The sequence below is a fragment of the Necator americanus genome, chromosome IV (assembly GCF_031761385.1).
Source record: "Necator americanus strain Aroian chromosome IV, whole genome shotgun sequence".
NCBI lineage: Eukaryota > Metazoa > Nematoda > Chromadorea > Rhabditida > Ancylostomatidae > Necator > Necator americanus.
The window spans coordinates 37787811-37793810 of NC_087374.1; positions in this window are offsets into that span (position 1 = coordinate 37787811).

The following is a 6000-nucleotide window of genomic DNA, read 5'->3' on the forward strand; positions in this document are numbered from 1 at the left end:
AAAGGATCATAGAATGGAATTATACGGAAAACATTGTGAGATTTCAACCCAAACCCTCATTTTCGACACGACTGCTTACGCTTTTTGAGTATATCGAGTAAATAAACAAATAAATATCCAAATGAACATAAATAAACAAATAAGTATGCATATGAATGACCTAATAAACAACGGAATAATTTGTAGAGCTATTAAAATTAGGAACTAATCCCATACGAATTTTAAAGAGTTCTCCAGAAAAATTTCATCTCACAGCCAGTCCAGTGCTAACCCACGGTTGAAGTCAAATGAGTTGCCGAGCGCTAGTTTAAGGTTTTCGCCTACTAGATTTATATTTATGTATGTATATATATATGTATATATATATATATATATATATATATATATACTTTTCCGACACAGTAGAGGCATCATAAGTATATCTGGAACATTCTGAGTTGTTAAGTAACGAAAAAAGAATGGACCGACCACAGTACCCACGCAACTGAAGCCTAAATAAGAGCTGGTTGCGCAAGTCTGGGAGTGTGAGTAACAATTGCGTCGACATAGTTTAAACTGGTTCACCAGGTTGATTCATTCAGGTTGGTAATTGGGTTACTGTTGCGGTGAAACACTCCAAGCCATAGCCCCGCTTACTCACGAAGTTGACTCAGGGGCCAGAGATCGGAACAATCTCTCCGGAAAACAGGTAGATTTCCTAATATTTGTGGTATTTTTGAGGGGGAGAGATGTGGATGAAAAAAATGCAGAGCCTAAGGACAAGATTATATATAGAAATCACAGGTTGTAATGAGAGTAAAAAAAAATTGCTACGCTAGAAACAAAAAGAGGAAAGCATCGAGAAGAAGAAGATTTCATTGTAAACCAACCAAAGAAAAGATCAAATAATTTCATTCAGAATCTGGAAAGAGATTTATGACTTAAGTCTGAAAAATATTTTTTTTTAATCTAAAATAACCCCACTTATTCTTCTCTGAAAAAGAAACTTCTCTGTGAACAAGTTCAAGAAAAAAGAAGAAAGAAACAAAAGAGAAGAAAAGAAAAGAAAAGAAAAGAAAAGAAGAAAAGAAAAAGCAATAAATAGCGCAATCATTAAAAACAAGGAAAAATTCAATAACTCAAAAATCCAAGGCATCAACATGGACAGTAATCAACGAGAAGAACTTTACAGGAACCTTTGGTTGAAGTTTGTAGAATCTGTTCAAAAGTTTGAAAAAAGTCAAAAGAATCCAAAAAAGATACGGATTCGATCTGAAGAAAATATATCAAATCTTCAAGGAAAATCTTTGCAAATGTTTGGAGCTTTTAGCTCCAACATATCCCAGAATCAAAAAAAATATTGAAACGAAAGAATTTTAGTAATGTATACGAACTGACTCATAACAAATGACAGTTAAGACAACTCGTCCACACATCTCGATCATTTTCCGGAAAAAAGCAACAATAATTTGATTAGTTTATCTCTTTGTTCGAAAAAGTCTACGAGGATATTTTTCAACAGAGGGAAAAAAGACGATGAGAGAATTCGATTACGAGATGGTTCCGCTCCAGCAACATCAGAATTTTCAGCGTGACACATTAAAAAACTTTGGTGTGGACTCGTCGAGAAAAGGAAACAGAACATATCGAATGGGTAAAGTGGACCCCCCATGTCATTGTACTCACTGTAACCGTTTTTTTCCCGTCGGTTATACAGTGAAATCGACGATCGCAGCAATTCCGATTCATTGCAGGATTTGAAACCACCCACTCTTTTGTTTCACTATCGCTGTTGACAGAGGCAATATCCAAGATGAGGACTTTTCTGAAACTTCGAAATTCAGAATAGGTGCGTCAGCTCACCATTCCCGAAAAACACGAGCTTCTACAGTTTTCTACGGAATTTCCAAGGTGACGGTCCCGCAAGAAAAATCCAGATATGCAGAACAAAAGGGGAACGTCTCAACTTCTCAACAAAATTAAGGGCTCAAAAGAAAATATTGAATATAATAAACATATTTTGTTGTGTTGTCACAAAATTTATTATGAGGTAGTCTATTATGAGACATTATAGGTCTTCTCAATGCCTGGCCAACTGTAAAAATCCTTCCAATTGCAAAAAAATCTCCGTACGTCACCTTGAAACTACTCGCCGAAATTCCTTTCATTATTGCTAAAACGATGACAAACGATCTGGACGAATTTCTCCTCCAAATAAGGTCGATAGACTCGAATTATCCAATTACAATTTCTTTTGAACGTTAACTGAACGGAAAGTGCAATTAATTAACCTCACAAAGAATCACCGTATGTGATAGCGAGAGCGTAATTAATTATTTTTTACACCTTCTATTAAGTTTTTGAGATAACGTGATCTTTTTTCTCTTAAAAATAGGAGCTGAAGGACCAGCGGTTACACCTATATATAATCTTGATCTAAAAATTAACAAAATTCAAACCAGCATCGAAGAAAAAAACACCATCTTCTAGGAGAAGAAATGCTCTTTCAAACAACATGCTAAATAACGTCAAACTCTTTTTTTTTTCTCTGCGTGAGCTCAAATTTAAAAAAAAAACGCATTACTTATGTAACCACCTAATACGAGCAATAGAAGGAGATCATACCTATTATTTCTAATTTTCGCTTTGTTTAGCTTTCAAGAAGTATTCAGAATTTTTACAAGAAATGAAAAATTTTTCTTTTCCTTTCTTTTAGCTTGAAAGTCATATTAAAAAAAAAACTTCAGAAATGGAGTCGAGTGCCCGAAAACTCGCATTCAGTCAATTCCAGCAGCTGCACACAACACCTAAACACCTTCTACATGGTTATAATGCTATAAAACCCTTCAGTACTACTATGAAGCACTAAAAAATTGGGAACAGCTCGTGTATAAACCGATGGTTAGGACAGATTTCGTGAACAGAGCGCAGCGTAGAACTTGAACTTCTGACTTCTGAATGCAGAAATATTAAAATCTCTGTGTTCCGAAGCTTTCCGTGACTTCACAACTCTAGAAAACCGTGCTGTTAAACCACAAAGTACGCGATAGGTAATGGTCGCACTTAGCACCGTTTCTGGATCATTGGCTGAGAGGGAATGAATAACGACACCCCGTAGACCTCGGATGAAAAACCGCTATTCGTTCCAGCTGATTCCAAAACGCGGCAAACAGCTAGTAATGATGGCATTATGACAGCTTTTAATGTGTACTTAAATTCCAATGGATTACGGTAGTTTGCGAGTTAATTACTTTTTGGTGTAAATGGGCGGTGGTTGGATTGAATGACTGACGTTCGTTGGACGAGATTTCAGCCGAAAATAGCTGGATGACGCACGAAGCTTGCAAGTATGGAGCCTGCATTTCCTCGCCAAGCTGAATGCGTCATCGGAAAAAGTTCCAAGTCCTAACAAAGCCATTGCAGACATTTGAAAAACATTTTTCCCGAGAAAAAAACTTGCTGTCATTCATTTTCAATTCGTCACAAGACGAATCAATAAAGCGCAGCTAAAAATACAAGCACTCGCCTTCTAACTCACATAACTTCCGCTAAAAATTTGGGGGTGACATCCAGAACTTTATTTTGGTCCAGATGACTCCCACTTCGTGGACAACACCATAGCAATGCCCTTTAAAATACATCAACTTGGTTCAGGGTAACCCTGGTGTTTGGTCGAATCGACCCTGCCCAACTTTCGAAAAATCCAGCTGATTCCTCAAACCCTGCTATGAATTTAGCAGAGCTTTTCTTTCCAAAAAAAATCGATAGATCGACATATTGATTGGAAGGAACAGTTTTACAAATATAGATAGACAAATACACTCAACATCAATCCGAAAACATATTCGACTATGTGAGACACCGGTGCATCACGGAAAAGTCCCATCAAATGGTCGAAATTTCAGCAGCTACAAGGCACAGATGGTTTTAATTTATATTTATTTTTCACTATATATATATACATATATATAAGTATTTTTATTCATGTAGAAAATGCCAGTAGATTGGATAAAATTAAAAATTGGCGGTACCAGCACAAAAAAGGAAGGGGAAATGAGAAAAAGTGGTCCTAGTACACCTCATCTACTTGATAATGCTTATTTCTAGCAGTAAATCTTCTAATATGATACCGCACAACGTGAGACACCGGTGTATCACGCCAGTATCGGGATCCTGAATAGGGCTCGACGCTGAAAACTTCGCAAAACACGATCATTTCAGCGCCCATTACTCGATCGATGATCGATTCGTGAATAATTCTTCTTAAAACGTCGCCGATTCGTTGAGGTTTCAACACATTTTCATGGCAATCAAATCGTCAATCGTCGTCAAAGTGAATGCGAGTCCGAAGTAAGCAAACATTGTCCTCTTTGATTGATTCTCGTAGCCTTCTTTCCTATTTAGAAGTGAATCAAAATTCTACCTCGTGAATAAAAATACACGAGTTTAGGAGGGAGTTTTTAAAACTAACAACAAAATACAAAGGTTGAGAGGGTTTTTTTTTTGCAAAAAAACCTTATCGAACTCGTAAAGAGGAAAGCTTTCAAAGCAGTCCGAAAGAGAAAACATTCGAAAACACTCAGTAAAAACTACATAAAACCATTGCAGACATAATAACCATGTGAATCCTCGACCTGGATAATTTCCCTACGATCGAAGAAAAGAAAAAACAAAAGCCTTTAGTCGTAAAAAATCTCTAATGTACAGATGAAATCTTTTTGCAAAAGTGAAAACCTAAAGGACAGCGTATAATCAAAAAAAAAAGCGAGGAGCGCTCTATGTGCAGATGTATTGCATAAATAAGGAATAATAATTATAGAACAATAATTATTAATGGAAGTAAATAATTATATTAGATTTTTGGAAGAGTATGTTGCTAAAAAGAAAAGAAAATTCCATTGAGGAAAATCTATTCGCCTATAAAGCGCTTTTTGTTGAAAAATGTGAACTCCTAGAAGGGCGGAGCGAAAATAATCCGTCTGTAGAAAATGTAGCTCTTATGCTTCATTAGTGCTCTACAGATGGAAGATTTCCTCAAACGACCTTTCCTTCCAGGATGAGCCCTTGAAAGTATATTTCCCTATTTCCCTCAACTAAACACAAATCACGAAAAGGGACTTTTGTTTGGAGAAAAACATTCCAAAGGGAAAAAGGATATGATCCAATGGAAAGTATATCAGAATTTGTAGATGACATGGTGAAATACTCCGGAATAAATAATGATAGGTGAAAGTCCAGAAAACAATGCTGAGAATAACCTTTTTTTTAAAACATCGCAAAGTTGAGTTTTTCAGCCAAAATGGGAAAATTATTCTATATCTGCCCTCAAGTGGAAATTCAGGTAGAACTCCATCATTTCTCTTTGGTCAGATTTCCTTTAAATTAGAATGCGAGTTAAAATTTAAATTTTATTTAAATTAATTAAGGCTACTTGAATTGAAATTAAACTGAAATTTCCTTAACCTTCCAGCAACATTTTCCATCAAGGTACATAACTATCCAACCTTTTTACATTCGGTACCCTCAGAAATAATTCGCCTTTTCGGCAACGAATTCGAAAAAATTGGGCCCTATAATCAAAAAACCTCTAATCGATCTCAAAGCTAATCATTTAATACAAGATGTTCTGAAATTCACAGAATTTTTCATAACATCACCTTCATTTTTTTGGGAAAAAGTTAATTCTTCCAGAAGCCTTTTTAAAATTCTTTGCTTCTATTTACAGCTCTCTAAACGTGAACTTTCTTTAATTTCAAGACAACAATTGTATCTCTATTCTAGAAATTTCTATTAGGAAAAATTCCAAAACATTTTCTAATGATACTAATTGCAAAATGTAAAAAACTTATTAGTTATTCGGAGAAAATGATCAACTCTTCGTGATGAATCGTTTTACTGCTAGCAATTTTACGATCCATTTCCTTCAAAAAACCATAACTGGTTCAGCTGGCACCTATAATTCTGGAGTTTTTCTTGCTCTGATTTATGTTACTCAGAAAGCAAGTCCTTAAGAAATATAAA